At 47.0% G+C, this 22,730-nt stretch overlaps 1 long non-coding RNA gene across 1 annotated transcript; it reads right to left on the bottom strand.

The window, feature by feature from the left end:
• Positions 1 to 6,734: 6,734 nt before the first annotated feature.
• LOC141633746 (uncharacterized) lies at positions 6,735 to 8,433 on the bottom strand. Its single transcript, XR_012538520.1, has 2 exons — positions 8,346 to 8,433; positions 6,735 to 6,969 (listed from the first exon to the last, which is right to left on the bottom strand). It is a non-coding gene; the product is annotated as an uncharacterized LOC141633746 (long non-coding RNA).
• Between the last annotated feature and the right edge of the window lie 14,297 nt (positions 8,434 to 22,730).

The raw sequence follows: 22,730 nt of genomic DNA on the forward strand, positions 1-22,730 counted from the left end.
TTCGAATGAGAAGCAAGGGAAAGGGTTTAGGTTTTGATTAGGGGATCCGTGGTAGCAGTCCGCCTAATCAAACCCTAAGCCCTTTCCCGTCCCGTTTTAGGATACCCGGTCCCTCCCAAAAAGCCGGCCCCCCAAAAAAGGGTTCTCTCGACCCCTCTAGGGTGTATTTTTGTCTTGCCGCCTTCAATTGAAAAGCAAGGGAAAGAGTTTAGGGTTTGATTAGGGGGATCCGCGGTAGCGGTCCGCCTAATCAAACACTAAGCCCTTTCCCGTCCCGTTTTAAGATACTCGGCCCCCCAAAAAAGGGTTCACTAGGCCCCTCTAGGGTGTCTTTTTTTCTTGCCGCCTTCGAATGAGAAGTAAGGGAAAGGGTTTAGGGTTTGATTAGGGGGATCCGTGGTAGCAGTCCGCCTAATCAAACCCTAAGCCCTTTCCCGTCCCGTTTTAGGATACCCGGTCGCCCCCAAAAAGCCGACCCCCCAAAAAAGGGTTCTCTCGACCTCTCTAGGGTGTATTTTTGTCTTGCCGCCTTTAAATGAAAAGCAGGGGAAAGGGTTTAGGGTTTGATTTGGGGGATCCGCGGTAGCGGTCCGCCTAATCAAACCCTAAACCCTTTCCCGTCCCGTTTTAGGATTCCCGACCCCCAAAAAAGGGTTCACTCGGCCCCTCTAGGGTGTATTTTTGTCTTGCCGCCTTCAAATGAGAAGCAAGGGGAAGATTTTAGGGTTTGATTAGGGGGATCCGCGGTAGCGGTCCGCCTAATCAAACCCTAAACTCTTTCCCGTCCCGTTTTAAGATACCCGCCCCCCCAAAAAAGGGTTCACTCGGCCCCTCTAGGGTGTCTTTTTGTCTTGCCGCCTTCGAATGAAAAGCAAGGTAAAGGGCCCCAAAAAAGGGTTCACTCGGTCCCACTACGGTGTCTTTTTGTCTTGCCGCCTTCGAATGAGAAGCAAGGGAAAGGGTTTAGGTTTTGATTAGGGGATCCGTGGTAGCAGTCCGCCTAATCAAACCCTAAGCCCTTTCCCGTCCCGTTTTAGGATACCCGGTCCCTCCCAAAAAGCCGGCCCCCCAAAAAAGGGTTCTCTCGACCCCTCTAGGGTGTATTTTTGTCTTGCCGCCTTCAAATGAAAAGCAAGGGAAAGGGTTTAGGGTTTGATTAGGGGGATCCGCGGTAGTGGTCCGCCTAATAAAACCCTAAACCCTTTCCCGTCCCGTTTTAAGATACCCGGCCCCCCAAAAAAGGGTTCACTCGGCCCCTCTAGGGTGTCTTTTTGTCTTGCTGCCTTCGAATGAAAAGCAAGGTAAAGGGTTTAGGGTTTGATTAGGGGGATCCGCGGTAGCGGTCCGCCTAATCAAACCCTAAACCCTTTCCCGTCCCGTTTTAGGATACCCGGTCTCCCCAAAAGGGTTCACTCGGCCCCTCTAGGGTGTCTTTTTGTCTTGCCGCCTTCGAATGAGAAGCAAGGGAAAGGGTTTAGGTTTTGATTAGGGGATCCGTGGTAGCAGTCCGCCTAATCACACCCTAAGCCCTTTCCCGTCCCGTTTTAGGATACCCGGTCCCTCCCAAAAAGCCGGCCCCCCAAAAAAGGGTTCTCTCGACCCCTCTAGGGTGTATTTTTGTCTTGCCGCCTTCAAATGAAAAGCAAGGGAAAGGGTTTAGGGTTTGATTAGGGGGATCCGCGGTAGTGGTCCGCCTAATAAAACCCTAAACCCTTTCCCGTCCCGTTTTAGGATACCCGCCCCCCCAAAAAAGGGTTCACTCGGCCCCTCTAGGGTGTATTTTTTTCTTGCCGCCTTCAAATGAGAAGCAAGGGAAAGATTTTAGGGTTTGATTTGGGGGATCCGCGGTAGCGGTCCGCCTAATCAAACCCTAAACCCTTTCCCGTCCCGTTTTAAGATAACCGGCCCCCCAAAAAAGGGTTCACTCGGCCCCTCTAGGGTGTCTTTTTGTCTTGCCGCCTTCGAATGAAAAGAAAGGTAAAGGGTTTAGGGTTTGATTAGGGGGATCCGCGGTGGCGGTCTGCCTAATCAAATCCTACACCCTTTCCCGTCCCGTTTTAGGATACACGGCCCCCCAAAAAAGGGTTCACTCGGTCCCTCTACGGTGTCTTTTTGTCTTGCCGCCTTCAAATGAGAAGTAAGGGAAAGGGTTTAGGCTTTGATTAGGGTGATCCTAATCAAACCCAAAACCCTTTCCCGTCCCGTTTTAGGATAACCGGTCCCCCCAAAAGGGGTTCACTCGGCCCCTCTAGGGTGTGTTTTTGTCTTGCCGCCTTCGAATGAGAAGCAAGGGAAAGGGTTTAGGGTTTGATTAGGGGATCCGCGGTAGCAGTCCGCCTAATCAAACCCTAAGCCCTTTCCCGTCCCGTTTTAGGATACCCGGTCCCTCCCAAAAAGCCGGCCCCCCAAAAAAGGGTTCTCTCGACCCCTCTAGGGTGTATTTTTGTCGTGCCGCCTTCAAATGAAAAGCAAGGGAAAGGGTTTAGGGTTTGATTAGGGGGATCCGCGGTAGCGGTCCGCCTAATCATACCCTAAACCCTTTCCCGTCCCGTTTTACGATAACCGACCCCCTAAAAAAGGGCTCACTCGGCCCCTCTAGGGTGTCTTTTTGTCTTGCCGCCTTTGAATGAGAAGCAAGGGAATGTGTTTAGGGTTTGATTAAGGGGATTTGTGGTAGCGGTCCGCCTAACCAAACCCTAAACCCTTTTCTGTCCCGTTTTAGGATACCCGACCCCCCAAAAAATGGTTCACTCGGCCCCTCTAGGGTGTCTTTTTGTCTTGCCGCCTTCAAATGAGAAGCAAGAGAAAGGGTTTAGGGTTTGATTAGGGGGATCCTAATCAGACCCTAAACCCTTTCCCGTCCCGTTTTAGGATACCCGGTCCCCCCAAAAAGGGTTCACTCGGCCCCTCTAGGGTGTCTTTTTGTCGTGCCGCCTTCGAATGAGAAGCAAGGGAAAGGGTATAAGGTTTGATTAGGGGGATCCGCGGTAGCGTTCTGCCTAATCAAATCCTAAACCCTTTCCCGTCCCGTTTTAGGATACCCGGCCCCCCAAAAAAGGGTTCACTCGGCCCCTCTAGGGTGTCTTTTTGTCTTGCCGCCTTCGAATGAAAAGCAAGGTAAAGGGCCCCAAAAAAGGGTTCACTCGGTCCCACTACGGTGTCTTTTTGTCTTGCCGCCTTCGAATGAGAAGCAAGGGAAAGGGTTTAGGTTTTGATTAGGGGATCCGTGGTAGCAGTCCGCCTAATCAAACCCTAAGCCCTTTCCCGTCCCGTTTTAGGATACCCGGTCCCTCCCAAAAAGCCGGCCCCCCAAAAAAGGGTTCTCTCGACCCCTCTAGGGTGTATTTTTGTCTTGCCGCCTTCAAATGAAAAGCAAGGGAAAGGGTTTAGGGTTTGATTAGGGGGATCCGCGGTAGTGGTCCGCCTAATAAAACCCTAAACCCTTTCCCGTCCCGTTTTAAGATACCCGGCCCCCCAAAAAAGGGTTCACTCGGCCCCTCTAGGGTGTCTTTTTGTCTTGCTGCCTTCGAATGAAAAGCAAGGTAAAGGGTTTAGGGTTTGATTAGGGGGATCCGCGGTAGCGGTCCGCCTAATCAAACCCTAAACCCTTTCCCGTCCCGTTTTAGGATACCCGGTCTCCCCAAAAGGGTTCACTCGGCCCCTCTAGGGTGTCTTTTTGTCTTGCCGCCTTCGAATGAGAAGCAAGGGAAAGGGTTTAGGTTTTGATTAGGGGATCCGTGGTAGCAGTCCGCCTAATCACACCCTAAGCCCTTTCCCGTCCCGTTTAGGATACCCTGGTCCCTCCCAAAAGCCGGCCCCCCAAAAAAGGGTTCTCTCGACCCCTCTAGGGTGTATTTTTGTCTTGCCGCCTTCAAATGAAAAGCAAGGGAAAGGGTTTAGGGTTTGATTAGGGGGATCCGCGGTAGTGGTCCGCCTAATAAAACCCTAAACCCTTTCCCGTCCCGTTTTAGGATACCCGGCCCCCCAAAAAAGGGTTCACTCGGCCCCTCTAGGGTGTATTTTTGTCTTGCCGCCTTCAAATGAGAAGCAAGGGAAAGATTTTAGGGTTTGATTTGGGGGATCCGCGGTGCGGTCCGCCTAATCAAACCCTAAACCCTTTCCCGTCCCGTTTTAGGATACCCGACCCCCCCAAAAAAGGGTTCACTCGGCCCCTCTAGGGTGTCTTTTTGTCTTGCCGCCTTCGAATGAAAAGAAAGGTAAAGGGTTTAGGGTTTGATTAGGGGGATCCGCGGTGGCGGTCTGCCTAATCAAATCCTACACCCTTTCCCGTCCCGTTTTAGGATACACGGCCCCCCAAAAAAGGGTTCACTCGGTCCCTCTACGGTGTCTTTTTGTCTTGCCGCCTTCAAATGAGAAGTAAGGGAAAGGGTTTAGGCTTTGATTAGGGTGATCCTAATCAAACCCAAAACCCTTTCCCGTCCCGTTTTAGGATAACCGGTCCCCCCAAAAGGGGTTCACTCGGCCCCTCTAGGGTGTGTTTTTGTCTTGCCGCCTTCGAATGAGAAGCAAGGGAAAGGGTTTAGGGTTTGATTAGGGGATCCGCGGTAGCAGTCCGCCTAATCAAACCCTAAGCCCTTTCCCGTCCCGTTTTAGGATACCCGGTCCCTCCCAAAAAGCCGGCCCCCCAAAAAAGGGTTCTCTCGACCCCTCTAGGGTGTATTTTTGTCGTGCCGCCTTCAAATGAAAAGCAAGGGAAAGGGTTTAGGGTTTGATTAGGGGGATCCGCGGTAGCGGTCCGCCTAATCATACCCTAAACCCTTTCCCGTCCCGTTTTACGATAACCGACCCCCTAAAAAAGGGCTCACTCGGCCCCTCTAGGGTGTCTTTTTGTCTTGCCGCCTTTGAATGAGAAGCAAGGGAATGTGTTTAGGGTTTGATTAAGGGGATTTGTGGTAGCGGTCCGCCTAACCAAACCCTAAACCCTTTCCCGTCCCGTTTTAGGATACCCGGCCCCCCAAAAATGGTTCACTCGGCCCCTCTAGGGTGTCTTTTTGTCTTGCCGCCTTCAAATGAGAAGCAAGAGAAAGGGTTTAGGGTTTGATTAGGGGGATCCTAATCAGACCCTAAACCCTTTCCCGTCCCGTTTTAGGATACCCGGTCCCCCCAAAAAGGGTTCACTCGGCCCCTCTAGGGTGTCTTTTTGTCGTGCCGCCTTCGAATGAGAAGCAAGGGAAAGGGTATAAGGTTTGATTAGGGGGATCCGCGGTAGCGTTCTGCCTAATCAAATCCTAAACCCTTTCCCGTCCCGTTTTAGGATACCCGGCCCCCCAAAAAAGGGATCACTCGGCCCCTCTAGTGTGTATTTTTGCCTTGCCGCCTTCAAATGAGAAGCAAGGGAAAGATTTTAGGGTTTGATTTGGGGGATCCGCGGTCGCGGTCCGCCTAATCAAACCCTAAACCCTTTCCCGTCCCGTTTTAAGATAACCGGCCCCCCAAAAAAGGGTTCACTCGGCCCCTCTAGGGTGTCTTTTTGTCTTGCTGCCTTCGAATGAAAAGAAAGGTAAAGGGTTTAGGGTTTGATTAGGGGGATCCGCGGTAGCGGTCCGCCTAATCAAATCCTACACCCTTTCCCGTCCCGTTTTAGGATACCCGGCCCCCCAAAAAAGGGTTCACTCGGTCCCTCTACGGTGTCTTTTTGTCTTGCCGCCTTCAAATGAGAAGCAAGGGAAAGGGTTTAGGCTTTGATTAGGGTGATCCTAATCAAACCCAAAACCCTTTCCCGTCCCGTTTTAGGATACCCGGTCCCCCCAAAAGGGGTTCACTCGGCCCCTCTAGGGTGTGTTTTTGTCTTGGCGCCTTCGAATGAGAAGCAAGGGAAAGGGTTTAGGGTTTGATTAGGGGATCCGCGATAGCGGTCCGCCTAATCATACCCTAAACCCTTTCCCGTCCCGTTTTAGGATACCCGGCCCCCCAAAAAAGGGTTCACTCGGCCCCTCTAGGGTGTTATTTTGTCTTGCCGCCTTTGAATGAGAAGCAAGGGAATGTGTTTAGGGTTTGATTAGGGGGATCTGTGGTAGTGGTCCGCCTAACCAAACCCTAAACCCTTTTCTGTCCCGTTTTAGGATACCCGACCCCCCAAAAAATGGTTCACTCGGCCCCTCTAGGGTGTGTTTTTGTCTTGGCGCCTTCAAATGAGAAGCAAGGGAAAGGGTTTAGGGTTTGATTAGGGGGATTCGCGGTAGTGGTCCGCCTAATAAAACCGTAAACCCTTTCCCGTCCCGTTTTAGGATACCCGGCCCCCCAAAAAAGGGTTCACTCGGCCCCTCTAGGGTGTATTTTTGCCTTGCCGCCTTCAAATGAGAAGCAAGGGAAAGATTTTAGGGTTTGATTTGGGGGATCCGCGGTCGCGGTCCGCCTAATCAAACCCTAAACCCTTTCCCGTCCCGTTTTAAGATAACCGGCCCCCCAAAAAAGGGTTCACTCGGCCCCTCTAGGGTGTCTTTTTGTCTTGCTGCCTTCGAATGAAAAGAAAGGTAAAGGGTTTAGGGTTTGATTAGGGGGATCCGCGGTAGCGGTCCGCCTAATCAAATCCTACACCCTTTCCCGTCCCGTTTTAGGATACCCGGCCCCCCAAAAAAGGGTTCACTCTGTGACACCCTCACATATTGCGGAAAAGTAAACACGTAATTCTAGATGCATGGATATGTTTGTAATAGGTTCATTATAGTAAAAACCTGTAATTTTTAAAACTTTTCCTAAACCATTCACAAACATCTCCAAATTTAAGAGTGCCAATACCTGCAAAAGCTAATAAACTAATTTACATAACCACGCTAAAGACACGGGGATATAATGATACAAACCAAATATGAGAAAGGGAGACATATGTCCCTAAAATGTATGTGACATAAAAAGGGTTTAAGGGTTACAATAAAATAAAACCAATCTAGGTCCCAAGGTTACTTTGCTCGCTAGCTCGTCCATGTACCCCATATATGCATCACCTACCTATCATTCGCATTTTATACAAATACGAAAGCCACAGTCAGTGGGGAGTAACTCCGAGTTCTCCCAGCCACGAAATGTCATAATTAATGTAACATGTAAACATAAGAATATGAATATGAATAACACATAGCCTTAGCATATAGATGCTAGACAATCGTGCTTATCATGTGAACAACAATATAACAACACATAGTCCTAGCATGCGAATACTAGACCGACTCATACTACACTATCATGTGAATCACATAACATCCAGGAATCCAAACTCTATCAACCATAGCCGGCTTGCATCTCACCTTCTATGATTCATAGAATCACCATACAAGAAAGGGCAATATATCAAAGACAGGCATAAGTTCTTAGTCCCGTCAATAGTCACTTTGTAACTCAAGTCTATACCACGAGGTAGGGAAGGTAATCGAACCGGTATCTTGGCTCAGCGGTTACTATTAAGAAAACATGGCCAAGAGACAACACAACCCTAGCCTAAAATCTGCGCAGACCTAGACATGCGGATACACACCACCGCACCCAAGACTCACAACTTTTTTTAAAACAAAGTGAAGTGAGTACCCTAAGGACACCACCGAAGGGTTGGCTAGTACTTAAGCTGACCCCATACTATCAAAATAAGTACCTGAGGTCATGCCCCAACTTGGATAAACATCCACTAGTCGGAACACAAAGGCTATCAAGCAAAGGAACATATACTCGTCAGAGACTATAAAGACCTATCTATGATGAAGGCCGAAATACTCACCTAGGACCTAGTCACAGCTAGTCCCATCTTGAATATTTTAGCCCACACCACCCAAAACTCACCACATAAGTCAAGTAAGACACCCACTTAACCTTAAGAGGGCAAAAAGTCCTACTTACCAACATAAATTCTAACATTCTATCATGTGAAAGCTATATAAATGTCTATTTACAAAGATACAATCCCAACAGTTCCTCAATAAGAATTCAATACTAATTTCCAATTCTAACAATATTAACCAAATTAAAGGCTTCGGGGAAACTAGGGCCGTTTTTACAATATAAGAAGCTAATTAAATCAACTAATTACACATGTGAGATAAAAATATAATGAATGGCCTAAAACAAGAAAAAGGCCGACTATCTAATTCATTCAACCGAATTTTTACCCGCAACCCCACCCTGCGACAGTGCACGGGTTAAATTGCGGCCGACCAATCACTCAATTGATCGACATCGCATCGACAAAGGGACAAAGGCTCGGTTTTCGGCACAATCAACAAAACATGGCAATTATTGCTATAAAATTTACCTTGAGCCTAAACACTTAACAAACAACAAGCACAACATTAACTACTAATGTGACATTAATTCGTCGAGTAACTCGGAATAGTTACCTTACGCTAGCAAAGAGACAAGTAATAAACTTGAGAAAGCTTCTAAAACCCAAAATTACTCTTCATCTTCAACCACATATGAGTCACCTAAAATAATTATGTGAAAGGACGATATTAACGAATTATCGTTATATAAAATATGAGACGGAAATTAATTTAATTATATTTTAAATAAACCAAACTAGCGTCAAAACAATTTATAGATACGCCCAAACTCGCGACTTAGCCAGGCCACCGCTGTGCCAGGCCACGGCCGAGCCAGCCAACCTTATAATAGTCACTCTCGTCCCAATAATTAATTCAATCTCAACTCTCTACCCCATCTCTCTCATTACTCCGTCCTACTCATTACTCCGTCTCATAATATAATACTCCATAGTAACCAGATTTCCATCTCAATTTCAATATCGATATTGTCAAATATTCCATTAAAGGAATTGCTCAACATTTAGAGTATAACTCCAAGCTACTCATCCACTGGCCAAGAACAAAGGATACGACAATTAAAATATAATACCAACCAAATTCCAATAAAATAACTCAATATGAGAACTTGTTTCCAAAATCCCAATTCCACGTAATTAATCACAAATACCAACATCGCAAAGTTGGTTATGATAACTATCACCTTGATAATGCCAAAGCCTTATGATTATCATCGTTTAGATCCTCGTCTTCACAATATTAGTGTTTATAAAGCCCAAGCTTGTGAGCGTTCAATCCTTCTCGCTAATATCCCAAACTCTCGTGCTAACCAAAGCAGCTATTTTTAACCCGTCTTACAACTAATTAACTTAACAATAGGAAATATAATAGCTAGTATTATAAATAATTCGAGTAACCTATCACCGTTACCTTTTTCCGATTGAACTAATCATTTATGACTAACAAATATTCTACCAGACCGTCTATTTTAGTACATACAACCGTCTTATAATAAACAAAGCTAAAAATATAAATGGGTTTGTAAAAATACATAACGAAAATGAATTTTACTTACATCGGAATGACGAGAATGACGAGAGGAGCGCTATGGAACAAAAATAGTTGAAAACGGATGTGAAATGAATCGTCGGTATCCATTAAAAATAGAAACGTTGAAAAGGAGAAAAAAAGAACATAAAAGAAGGTAGAAGAAGAAGAGTAGACGTGAGGGGATGAAAATGAGGCAAAGAAACTGCACCGACTGCTATTTATTATACGTACGTTTCTTCGTCGTTAAGAAACTTCGATCGTTATTAAAACCGTTTCGAGTTAAATTTAACCGATTTAAGTAAAAGTTTCAGTAATAAAACGGAATCAATAATAAATAAATTTAATGAGTGAAAATAAAATAAACTCAGCTAGTTAGCGGAAATAATACGATATCCGCTTGAATCGGAATTATTAGCGATTTTTACGAAACTAACGGATATTAATAAAAATTGCTAATTTAGTGAAATAAGTTCAAAATAGCTAATTGGACGGTTTTGTTCCCAAAATCCATCTCGGGTTTACTTAAAACAACTTTCATAAGGACTCGTAAAGAAACGGGAATTATTAAATAAATAAACCCGAACTAACTTCAATAAATTCGAACTAACTTTAAATAAACTTGTTAATGATTATTAAAATTAACGTATCGAATTATGATGAAATTAATTAATTAGCTAAGCATATATATATAAATCGTTAAATGATGTAATTAAATTCAAAATAGCAATTAAAAGAATTTTATTCAACTTAATAAAATACGGGGTGTTACACACTCGGTCCCTCTACGGTGTCTTTTTGTCTTGCCGCCTTCAAATGAGAAGCAAGGGAAAGGGTTTAGGCTTTGATTAGGGTGATCCTAATCAAACCCAAAACCCTTTCCCGTCCCGTTTTAGGATACCCGGTCCCCCCAAAAGGGGTTCACTCGGCCCCTCTAGGGTGTGTTTTTGTCTTGGCGCCTTCGAATGAGAAGCAAGGGAAAGGGTTTAGGGTTTGATTAGGGGATCCGCGATAGCGGTCCGCCTAATCATACCCTAAACCCTTTCCCGTCCCGTTTTAGGATACCCGGCCCCCCAAAAAAGGGTTCACTCGGCCCCTCTAGGGTGTTATTTTGTCTTGCCGCCTTTGAATGAGAAGCAAGGGAATGTGTTTAGGGTTTGATTAGGGGGATCTGTGGTAGCGGTCCGCCTAACCAAACCCTAAACCCTTTTCTGTCCCGTTTTAGGATACCCGACCCCCCAAAAAATGGTTCACTCGGCCCCTCTAGGGTGTCTTTTTGTCTTGCCGCCTTCAAATGAGAAGCAAGAGAAAGGGTTTAGGTTTTGATTAGGGGGATCCTAATCAGACCCTAAACCCTTTCCCGTCCCGTTTTAGGTTACCCGGTCCCCCCAAAAGGGGTTCACTCGGCCCCTCTAGGGTGTGTTTTTGTCTTGGCGCCTTCGAATGAGAAGCAAGGGAAAGGGTTTAGGGTTTGATTAGGGGATCCGTGGTAGCAGTCCGCCTAATCAAACCCTAAGCCCTTTCCCGTCCCGTTTTAGGATACCCGGTCCCCCCCAAAAAGCCGACCCCCCAAAAAAGGGTTCTCTCGACCTCTCTAGGGTGTATTTTTGTCTTGCCGCCTTTAAATGAAAAGCAAGGGAAAGGGTTTAGGGTTTGATTAGGGGGATCCGCGGTAGCGGTCCGCCTAATCAAACCCTAAACCCTTTCCCGTCCCGTTTTAGAATTCCCGGCCCCCAAAAAAGGGTTCACTCGTCCCCTCTAAGGGTCACAATGAAATAAAACCAGTCTAGGTCCCAAGGTTACTTTGCTCGCTAGCTCGTCCATGTACCCCATATATGCATCACCTACCTGTCATTCGCATTTTATACAAATACGAAAGCCACAGTCAGTGGGGAGTAACTCCGAGTTCTCCCAGCCACGAAATGTCAAAATGAGAAATTTGCGGGTGTTACAATCACCCCATCTTTTTAAAAAGTTTCGTCCTCGAAACTTGAAAGTAGAGATGAAAGGTTATGAAAATAAAACTGGAATTGAAATCGGTAACCAAAACATTTTAAAAGGTCACTTATCGTAAAAATCAAAATTCTTTCAAGAGCTTCAACTAAAATTTTCCGACAGAACCAGACTCTCATCAGAGGAACGGAAGTGTTCTCGTTACGTATTCAAGAACATCACATTCCAAATCAAAGATAGGGTCAAAAGGCAAATCATTTGTATAAATCAAAAATCAAAATACCTTCAAAAACATTAATGAATAGTTTTCAAAAATATAAGTCTCATTCATGGAACGGAAATGCTCTTGTCGCGCACACAAGAACGCTAACTTTCCAAGTCAGAGACAAATTTAAAACAAATACTATTTGCCGACAAGCGTAGAACAAGTTATCAAACGTTTCCAATAACTAGTTCTAACATCCGATCAACGTTAAAATCAAAATAAGAGAAAGGTAATCTACTCAAATTTTCTTTTACAAAAAGCCAAAATAGAAATAAAGGTTTCACTTTTAAACTAAAATGGGGGTCAAATCCCTGAAAATGTAACATTAAACTTTGACAAAGAAGTCATAAATAGATCAAAGTTAACAGAAATTGGATAAAATTTAAAGAAATCTCGGTTTAGCAACTCAAAACCATGATAAAGAAGTCTATACTCAAAGAACAATTAGAGAATTAAATCGAATTTTCATTTTTTTTCCAAATCTTTACAAGTAGGGAAAATTTGGTAATATTAACATAAATTTTTTTAACAATGAACCAAAAATGATAGCTTGAAATATTTAGAAAATGTGCGAAATAAAAAGTAAGTTAGACATCATAGATACAAGTATGCTAAGAGGGTTCAAGCTTAACCAACAAAAAAGGTATGATGAACTTCCTAGGGATAAGGATTGAAGTCAAATTTACAAGGATGTCAAAGATAGAGTTTCACAAGATACGAGTGTCAAACTTAAAGGAGGAGCAAGATGAAGCGAGGAGAGGAGGTATGAACGGTAACGCTTATGATCAAGGAGAAAGGGAAATTAGACAACAAGGAAATAACGAGTAAACTTTTATACTTAAGAATTAAATCCAACCAAGGTTAACACCCCACAAGAAAGAGTGCTATCAAATGGCGTTAAGGGATGATTAGCAAGGGTGAAAGGACAAGTTGGGAGGATACAAATGTAACTTCCTAGGAAGAAGAATAGAGAGTTTAGAAGAAGGATAGGCACCAAGAGATTAAGAATAAGGCGAGATACAAAAAGAACGAGAAACATCTTCAAGGAAGTAGAAGCATTCTTCAAAGGTTGAACAATTCTTCAATCCTCAGCAATAGGCACTAAATCTTGATCTCCTTAAAATATAAGTGTCCTTTCAATGGAACGGAGATACTCTTGGCGATCACTCAAGAACATCAATATTCCAATTCAAAGACATAAAAATACATTTTTACACCAACAAATGATAAAACTAATTATCAGACGTCTCCAATAACAAGCTTTAACACTAATTGACGTTAAAACCAGTGAAAAACATTAAAATATTTTCAAAACCTTTAGTTCAAAATTTTTTTTTTTATAATAAGGGTAATAACTCCATTAGCTATAGATAAGCTCACGGTCATTGATCCAAGAACGCAACGATTATTAAACAACAATCAACAAACATGTTAGTACCTAACAAAGAGCAAACACAAAGAGACTACAACATAAGATCCTAAATCTACCCATCCTACCCATCTCTCAAGTTTATTATTTGAAGGTCAAGTTATTTATATTGGGGTGCACAAACGTGTGTCGGGAGCAAATATGCTCTGATACCAACTGTGACACCCTCATTTATTGCGGAAAAGTAAACACGTAATTATACAGAAAAACTGGTAGGATATGTTTGTAATAGGTTCAACTAGCCAAAAACCTGTAATTTCAAAAAATTTTCTAAACCAATCACAACATTTCCAACATTCCCAGAAGCGGGTGCCAAAACCTGCAATGCTAATGAACTACTTTACATACATAGCTAATGATAAGAAAAAGTAAAGATACAAACCCAAAGTAGAAAAGGGAGACATATGTCTCTAAAATGTATGTGACATAAAAAGGGTTTAAGGGTCACATTGAAATAAAACCAGTCTAGGTCCCAAGGTTACTTTGCTCGCTAGCTCGTCCATGTACCCCATATATGCATCACCTACCTGTCATTCGCATTTTATACAAATACGAAAGCCACAGTCAGTGGGGAGTAACTCCGAGTTCTCCGAGCCACGAAATGTCAAAATGAGAAATTTGCGGGTGTTACACAAAACCCTTTCCCGTCCCGTTTTAGGATACCCGGTCCCCCCAAAAGGGGTTCACTCGGCCCCTCTAGGGTGTGTTTTTGTCTTGGCGCCTTCGAATGAGAAGCAAGGGAAAGGGTTTAGGGTTTGATTAGGGGATCCGCGGTAGCGGTCCGCCTAATCATACCCTAAACCCTTTCCCGTCCCGTTTTAGGATACCCGGCCCCCCAAAAAAGGGTTCACTCGGCCCCTCTAGGGTGTCTTTTTGTCTTGCCGCCTTTGAATGAGAAGCAAGGGAATGTGTTTATGGTTTGATTAGGGGGATCTGTGGTAGCGGTCCGCCTAACCAAACCCTAAACCCTTTTCTGTCCCGTTTTAGGATACCCGACCCCCCAAAAAATGGTTCACTCGGCCCCTCTAGGGTGTCTTTTTGTCTTGCCGCCTTCAAATGAGAAGCAAGAGAAAGGGTTTAGGTTTTGATTAGGGGGATCCTAATCAGACCCTAAACCCTTTCCCGTCCCGTTTTAGGATACCCGGTCCCCCCAAAAAGGGTTCACTCGGCCCCTCTAGGGTGTCTTTTTGTCGTGCCGCCTTCGAATGAGAAGCAAGGGAAAGGGTTTAGGGTTTGATTAAGGGGATCCGCGGTAGCGTTCTGCCTAATCAAATCCTAAACCCTTTCCCGTCCCGTTTTAGGATACCCGGCCCCCCAAAAAAGGGATCACTCGGCCCCTCTAGGGTGTATTTTGTCTTGCCGCCTTCAAATGAGAAGCAAGGGAAAGAGTTTAGGGTTTGATTAGGGGGATCCGTGGTAGCGGTCCGCCTAATCAAACCCTAAACCCTTTCCCGTCCCGTTTTAGGATACCCGGCCCCCCAAAAAAGGGTTCACTCGGTCCCTCTACGGTGTCTTTTTGTCTTACCGTCTTCGAATGAGAAGCAAGGGAAAGGGTTTAGGGTTTGATTAGGGGGATCCGTGGTAGCGGTCCGCCTAATCAAACCCTAAACCCTTTCCCGTCCCGTTTTAAGATACCCGGCCCCCCAAAAAAGGGGTCACTCGGCCCCTCTACGATGTCTTTTTGTCTTGCCGCCTTAAAATGAAAAGCAAGGGAAAGGGTTTAGGGTTTTATTAGGGGGATCCGCGGTAGCGGTCCGCCTAATCATACACTAAACCCTTTCCCGTCCCGTTTTAGGATGCCCGGCCCCCCAAAAAAGGGTTCACTCGGCCCCTCTAGGGTGTCTTTTTGTCTTGCCGCCTTCGAATGAGAAGCAAGGGAATGTGTTTAGGGTTTCATTAGGGGGATCTGTGGTAGCGGTCCGCCTAACCAAACCCTAAACCCTTTTCTGTCCCGTTTTAGGATACCCGACCCCCCCAAAAAAGGGTTCACTCGACCCCTCTAGGGTGTCTTTTTGTCTTGCCGCCTTCAAATGAGAAGCAAGGGAAAGGGTGTAGGGTTTGATTAGGGGGATCCTAATCAGACCCTAAACCCTTTCCCGTCCCGTTTTAGGATACCCGGTCCCCCCAAAAAGGGTTCACTCGGCCCCTCTAGGGTGTCTTTTTGTCTTGCCGCCTTCGAATGAGAAGCAAGGGAAAGGGTTTAGGGTTTGATTAGGGGGATCCGCGGTAGCGTTCCGCCTAATAAAACCCTAAACCCTTTCCCGTCCCGTTTTCGGATACCTGGTCCCCCCAAAAAGGGTTCACTCGGCCCCTCTAGGGTATCTTTTTGTCTTACCGCCTTCGATAGAGAAGCAAGGGAAAGGGTTTAGGGTTTTATTAGGGAGATTCGCGGTAGCGGTCCGCCTAACCAAACCCTAAACCCTTTCCCGTCCCGTTTTAGGATACCCGGCCCCCCAAAAAAGGGTTCACTCGGCCCCTCTAGGGTGGCTTTTTGTCTTGCCGCCTTCAAATGAGAAGCAAGGGAAAGGGTTTAGGGTTTGATTAGGGTGATCCTAATCAAACACAAATCCCTTTTCCATTCCGTTTTCGGATGCCTGGTCCCCCCAAAAAGGGTTCACTCGGCCCCTCTAGGGTGTCTTTTTATCTTGCCGCCTACGAATGAGAAGCAAGGGAAAGGGTTTAGGGATTGATTAGGGGGATCCGCGGTAGGGTCCCGCCTAATCAAACCCTAAACCCTTTCTCGTCCCGTTTTAGGATACCCGGCCCCCCAAAAAAGGGCTCACTCGGCCCCTCTAGGGTGTATTTTTGTCTTGCCGCCTTCAAATGAGAAGCAAGGGAAACGGTTTAGAGTTTGATTAGGGGGATCCGCGGTAGCGGTCCGCCTAATCAAACCCTAAACCCTTTCCCGTCCCGTTTTAAGATACCCGGCCCCCCAAAAAAGGGTTCACTCGGCCCCTCTAGGGTGTCTTTTTGTCTTACCGCCTTCGAATGAGAAGCAAGGGAAAGGGTTTCGGGTTTGATTAGGGGGATCCTAATCAAACCCTAAACCCTTTCCCGTACCGTTTTCGGATACCTGGTCCCCCCAAAAATTGTTCACTCGGCCCCTCTAGGGTGTCTTTTTATCTTGCCGCCTTTGAATGAGAAGCAAGGGAAAGGGTTTAGGGATTGATTTGGTGGATCCGCGGTAGGGTCCCGCCTAATCAAACCCTAAACCCTTTCTCGTCCCGTTTTAGGATACCCGGCCCCCCAAAAAAGGGCTCACTCGGCCCCTCTAGGGTGTATTTTTGTCTTGCCGCCTTCAAATGAGAAGCAAGGGAAACCGTTTAGAGTTTGATTAGGGGGATCCGCGGTAGCGGTCCGCCTAATCAAACCCTAAACCCTTTCCCGTCCCGTTTTAAGATACCCGGCCCCCCAAAAAAGGGTTCACTCGGCCCCTCTAGGGTGTCTTTTTGTCTTACCGCCTTCGAATGAGAAGCAAGGGAAAGGGGTTCGGGTTTGATTAGGGGGATCCTAATCAAACCCTAAACCCTTTCCCGTACCGTTTTCGGATACCTGGTCCGCCCAAAAAGGGTTCACTCGGCCCCTCTAGGGTGTCTTTTTGTCTTGTCGCCTTCGAATGAGAAGCAAGGGAAAGGGTTTAGGGTTTGATTTGGGGGATCCGCGGTAGCAATCCGCCTAATCAAACCCTAAGCCCTTTCCCGTCCCGTTTTAGAATACCCGGCCTCCCAAAAAAGGGCTCACTCGGCCCCTCTAGGGTGTATTTTTGTCTTGCCGCCTTCAAATGAGAAGCAAGGGAAACGGTTTAGGGTTTTATTAGGGGGATCCGCGGTAGCGGTCTGCCTAATCAAACCTTAAACCCTTTCCCGTCCCGTTTTAAGATACCCGGCCCCCCAAAAAAGGGTTCACTCGGCCCCTCTAGGGTGTCTTTTTGTCTTACAAATTTTCTTCGAATGAAAAGCAAGGGAAAGTGTTTAGGGTTTGATAAGGGGATCCGCGGTATGAGTCCGCCTAATCAAACCCTAAACCCTTTCCCGTCCCGTTTAGGATACTCAGTCCCCCAAGCCCCTCTAGGGTGTCTTTTTGTCTTGCCGCTTTCGAATGAGAAGTAAGGGAATGGGTTTAGGGTTTGATTAGGGGGATCCGTGGTAGCGGTCCGCCTAACCAAACCCTAAACCCTTTCCCGTCCCGTTTTAGGATACCCGGTCCCCCAAAATAGGGTTCACTCGGCCTCTCTAGGGTGTCTTTTTGTCTTGCCGCCTTCAAATGAAAAGCAAGGTAAAGGGTTTAGGGTTTGATTAGGGGGATCCTAATCAAACCCTTTCCCGTCCCATTTTAGGATACCCGGTCCCCCAAAAAAGGTTTTACTCGGCCTCTCTAGGGTGTCTTTTTGTCTTTCCGCCTTCGAATGAGAAACAAGGGAAAGGGTTCAGGGTTTTATTAGGGTCTCCTAATCAAACCCTGAACCCTTTCCCGTCCCGTTTTAGGATACCCGGTCCCCCCAAAAAGGGTTCACTCGGCCCCTCTAGGGTGTCTTTTTGTCTTGCCGCCTTCGAATGAGAAGCAAGGGAAAGGGTTTAGGGATTGATTAGGGGGATCTTAATCAAACCCTAAACCCTTTACCGTCCCGTTTTAGGATACCCGGTCCCCCTAAAAAGGGTTCACTCGGCCCCTTTAGGGTGTGTTTTTGTCTTGCCGCCTTCAAATGAGAAGCAAGGGAAACGGTTTAGAGTTTGATTAGGGGGATCCGCGGTAGCGGTCCGCCTAATCAAACCCTAAACCCTTTCCCGTCCCGTTTTAAGATACCCGGCCCCCCAAAAAAGGGTTCACTCGGCCCCTATAGGGTGTCTTTTTGTCTTACCGCCTTCGAATGAGAAGCAAGGGAAAGGGTTTAGGGTTTGATTAGGATCCCCCTAATCAAACCCTAAACCGTTTCCCGTACCGTTTTCGGATACCTGGTCCCCCCAAAAAGGGTTCACTCGGCCCCTCTAGGGTGTCTTTTTGTCTTGCCGCCTTTGAATGAGAAGCAAGGGAAAGGGTTTAGGGATTGATTAGGGGGATCTTAATCAAACCCTTAACCCTTTCGCGTCCCGTTTTAGGATACCTGGTCCCCCTAAAAAGGGTTCACTCAGCCCATCTAGGGTGTCTTTTTGTCTTGCCGCATTCGAATGAGAAGAAAGGGAAAGGGTTTACGGTTTGATTAGGGGATCCGCGGTAGCAGTCCGCCAAATCAAACCCTAAGCCCTTTCCGTCCCATTTTAGGATACCCGGTCCCCCCCAAAAAGCCGGCCCCCCAAAAAAGGGTTCTCTCAACCCCTCTAGGGTGTATTTTTGTCTTGCCGCCTTCAAATGAAAAGCAAGGGTTTAGGGTTTGATTAGGGGATCCGCGGTAGCGGTCCGCCTAATCAAACCCAAAACCCTTTCCCGTCCCGTTTTAGGATACCCGGCCCCCAAAAAAGGGTTCACTCGGCCCCTCTAGGGTGTATTTTTGTCTTGCCGCCTTCGAATGACAAGCAAGGGAAAGGGTTTAGGGTTTGATTAGGGGGATCCGTGGTAGCGGTCTGCCTAATCAAACCCTAAACCCTTTCCCGTCCCATTTTAAGATACCCGGCCCCCCAAAAAGGGTTCACTCGGCCCCTCTAGGGTGTCTTTTTGTCTTACCGCCTTCAAATGAGAAGCAAGGGAGAGGGTTTAGGCTTTGATTAGGGGTATCTTAATCAAACCTTAAACCCTTTCCCGTCCCGTTTTAGGATAACCGGTCCCCCCAAAAAGGGTTCACTCGGCCCCTCTAGGGTGTCTTTTTGTCTTGCCGCCTTCGAATGAGAAGCAAGGAAAGGGTTTAGGGTTTGATTAGGGGATCCGCGGTAACGGTCCGCCTAATCAAACCCTAAGCCCTTTCCATCCCGTTTTAGGATACCCGGCCCCCCCAAAAGGGTTCACTCGGTCCCTCTAGGGTGTCTTTTTGTCTTGCCGCCTTCGAATGAGAAGCAAGGGAAAGGGTTTAGGGTTTGATTAAGGGGATCCGCAGTAGCATTCCGCCTAATCAAACCCTAATCCCTTTCCCGTCCCGTTTTTGGATACCCGGCCCCCCAAAAAAAGGCTCACTCGGCCCCTCTAGGGTGTCTTTTTGTCTTGTCGCCTTCGAATGAGAAGCAAGGGAAAGGGTTTAGGGTTTGATTTGGGGGATCCGCGGTAGCAATCCGCCTAATCAAACCCTAAGCCCTTTCCCGTCCCGTTTTAGAATACCCGGCCTCCCAAAAAAGGGCTCACTCGGCCCCTCTAGGGTGTATTTTTGTCTTGCCGCCTTCAAATGAGAAGCAAGGGAAACGGTTTAGGGTTTTATTAGGGGGATCCGCGGTAGCGGTCTGCCTAATCAAACCTTAAACCCTTTCCCGTCCCGTTTTAAGATACCCGGCCCCCCAAAAAAGGGTTCACTCGGCCCCTCTAGGGTGTCTTTTTGTCTTACAGCCTTCGAATGAAAAGCAAGGGAAAGTGTTTAGGGTTTGATAAGGGGATCCGCGGTATGAGTCCGCCTAATCAAACCCTAAACCCTTTCCCGTCCCGTTTAGGATACTCAGTCCCCCAAGCCCCTCTAGGGTGTCTTTTTGTCTTGCCGCTTTCGAATGAGAAGTAAGGGAATGGGTTTAGGGTTTGATTAGGGGGATCCGTGGTAGCGGTCCGCCTAACCAAACCCTAAACCCTTTCCCGTCCTGTTTTAGGATACCCGGTCCCCCAAAATAGGGTTCACTCGGCCTCTCTAGGGTGTCTTTTTGTCTTGCCGCCTTCAAATGAAAAGCAAGGTAAAGGGTTTAGGGTTTGATTAGGGGGATCCTAATCAAACCCTTTCCCGTCCCATTTTAGGATACCCGGTCCCCCAAAAAAGGTTTTACTCGGCCTCTCTAGGGTGTCTTTTTGTCTTTCCGCCTTCGAATGAGAAACAAGGGAAAGGGTTCAGGGTTTTATTAGGGTCTCCTAATCAAACCCTGAACCCTTTCCCGTCCCGTTTTAGGATACCCGGTCCCCCCAAAAAGGGTTCACTCGGCCCCTCTAGGGTGTCTTTTTGTCTTGCCGCCTTTGAATGAGAAGCAAGGGAAAGGGTTTAGGGATTGATTAGGGGGATCTTAATCAAACCCTTAACCCTTTCGCGTCCCGTTTAGGATACCCGGTCCCCCTAAAAGGGTTCACTCAGCCCATCTAGGGTGTCTTTTTGTCTTGCCGCATTCGAATGAGAAGAAAGGGAAAGGGTTTACGGTTTGATTAGGGGATCCGCGGTAGCAGTCCGCCAAATCAAACCCTAAGCCCTTTCCGTCCCATTTTAGGATACCCGGTCCCCCCCAAAAAGCCGGCCCCCCAAAAAAGGGTTCTCTCAACCCCTCTAGGGTGTATTTTTGTCTTGCCGCCTTCAAATGAAAAGCAAGGGTTTAGGGTTTGATTAGGGGGATCCGCGGTAGCGGTCCGCCTAATAATACCCAAAAACCCTTTCCCGTCCCGTTTTAGGATACCCGGCCCCCCAAAAAAGGGTTCACTCGGCCCCTCTAGGGTGTATTTTTGTCTTGCCGCCTTCGAATGACAAGCAAGGGAAAGGGTTTAGGGTTTGATTAGGGGGATCCGTGGTAGCGGTCCGCCTAATCAAACCCTAAACCCTTTCCCGTCCCATTTTAAGATACCCGGCCCCCCAAAAAAGGGTTCACTCGGCCCCTCTAGGGTGTCTTTTTGTCTTACCGCCTTCAAATGAGAAGCAAGGGAGAGGGTTTAGGCTTTGATTAGGGGTATCTTAATCAAACCTTAAACCCTTTCCCGTCCCGTTTTAGGATAACCGGTCCCCCCAAAAAGGGTTCACTCGGCCCCTCTAGGGTGTCTTTTTGTCTTGCCGCCTTCGAATGAGAAGCAAGGGAAAGGGTTTAGGGTTTGATTAGGGGGATCCGCGGTAACGGTCCGCCTAATCAAACCCTAAGCCCTTTCCAGTCCCGTTTTAGGATACCCGGCCCCCCAAAAAGGGTTCACTCGGTCCCTCTAGGGTGTCTTTTTGTCTTGCCGCCTTCGAATGAGAAGCAAGGGAAAGGGTTTAGGGTTTGATTAAGGGGATCCGCAGTAGCATTCCGCCTAATCAAACCCTAATCCCTTTCCCGTCCCGTTTTGGATACCCGCCCCCCCAAAAAAAGGCTCACTCGGCCCCTCTAGGGTGTCTTTTTGTCTTGTCGCCTTCGAATGAGAAGCAAGGGAAAGGGTTTAGGGTTTGATTTGGGGGATCCGCGGTAGCAATCCGCCTAATCAAACCCTAAGCCCTTTCCCGTCCCGTTTTAGAATACCCGGCCTCCCAAAAAAGGGCTCACTCGGCCCCTCTAGGGTGTATTTTTGTCTTGCCGCCTTCAAATGAGAAGCAAGGGAAACGGTTTAGGGTTTTATTAGGGGGATCCGCGGTAGCGGTCTGCCTAATCAAACCTTAAACCCTTTCCCGTCCCGTTTTAAGATACCCGGCCCCCCAAAAAAGGGTTCACTCGGCCCCTCTAGGGTGTCTTTTTGTCTTACAGCCTTCGAATGAAAAGCAAGGGAAAGTGTTTAGGGTTTGATAAGGGGATCCGCGGTATGAGTCCGCCTAATCAAACCCTAAACCCTTTCCCGTCCCGTTTAGGATACTCAGTCCCCCAAGCCCCTCTAGGGTGTCTTTTTGTCTTGCCGCTTTCGAATGAGAAGTAAGGGAATGGGTTTAGGGTTTGATTAGGGGGATCCGTGGTAGCGGTCCGCCTAACCAAACCCTAAACCCTTTCCCCGTCTGTTTTAGGATACCCGGTCCCCCAAAATAGGGTTCACTCGGCCTCTCTAGGGTGTCTTTTTGTCTTGCCGCCTTCAAATGAAAAGCAAGGTAAAGGGTTTAGGGTTTGATTAGGGGGATCCTAATCAAACCCTTTCCCGTCCCATTTTAGGATACCCGGTCCCCCAAAAAAGGTTTTACTCGGCCTCTCTAGGGTGTCTTTTTGTCTTTCCGCCTTCGAATGAGAAACAAGGGAAAGGGTTCAGGGTTTTATTAGGGTCTCCTAATCAAACCCTCAACCCTTTCCCGTCCCGTTTTAGGATACCCGGTCCCCCCAAAAAGGGTTCACTCGGCCCCTCTAGGGTGTCTTTTTGTCTTGCCGCCTTCGAATGAGAAGCAAGGGAAAGGGTTTAGGGATTGATTAGGGGGATCTTAATCAAACCCTAAACCCTTTCCCGTCCCGTTTTAGGATACCCGGTCCCCTAAAAAGGGTTCACTCGGCCCCTTTAGGGTGTCTTTTTGTCTTGCCGCCTTCAAATGAGAAGCAAGGGAAAGGGTTTAGAGTTTGATTAGGGGATCCGCGGTAGCGGTCCGCCTAATCAAACCCTAAACCCTTTCCCGTCCCGTTTTAAGATACCCGGCCCCCCAAAAAAGGGTTCACTCGGCCCCTATAGGGTGTCTTTTTGTCTTACCGCCTTCGAATGAGAAGCAAGGGAAAGGGTTTAGGGTTTGATTAGGATCCCCTAATCAAACCCTAAACCGTTTCCCCGTACTGCTCGGATACCGGTCCCCCAAAAAGGGTTCACTCGGCCCCTCTAGGGTGTCTTTTTGTCTTGCCGCCTTTGAATGAGAAGCAAGGGAAAGGGTTTAGGGATTGATTAGGGGGATCTTAATCAAACCCTTAACCCTTTCGCGTCCCGTTTTAGGATACCTGGTCCCCCTAAAAAGGGTTCACTCAGCCCATCTAGGGTGTCTTTTTGTCTTGCCGCATTCGAATGAGAAGAAAGGGAAAGGGTT

The sequence above is a fragment of the Silene latifolia genome, chromosome Y (assembly GCF_048544455.1).
Source record: "Silene latifolia isolate original U9 population chromosome Y, ASM4854445v1, whole genome shotgun sequence".
NCBI classification, from domain to species: Eukaryota; Viridiplantae; Streptophyta; class Magnoliopsida; order Caryophyllales; family Caryophyllaceae; genus Silene; species Silene latifolia.